Below are 203 nucleotides of genomic sequence, written 5' to 3' on the forward strand. Positions count from 1 at the left end.
CCAATGTAGTTTGCGGTTATTTTATTCATGATCCAATTCTAAATGTGGCATGAGATGTACTGTACATGGCAGGACTGAATGCCATCCAGATGTAGAAAGTGCAACAGAGAATTAAGAACACGTGTTTGTAACGTCAGAAACTTGTTTTACATTTGCAATTGTGAGTGGATTTCTTCTTTTTCGGAGAGGAGAAACACTGAAGA

The sequence above is a fragment of the Sparus aurata genome, chromosome 1, assembly GCF_900880675.1.
Source record: "Sparus aurata chromosome 1, fSpaAur1.1, whole genome shotgun sequence".
Taxonomy (NCBI): domain Eukaryota; kingdom Metazoa; phylum Chordata; class Actinopteri; order Spariformes; family Sparidae; genus Sparus; species Sparus aurata.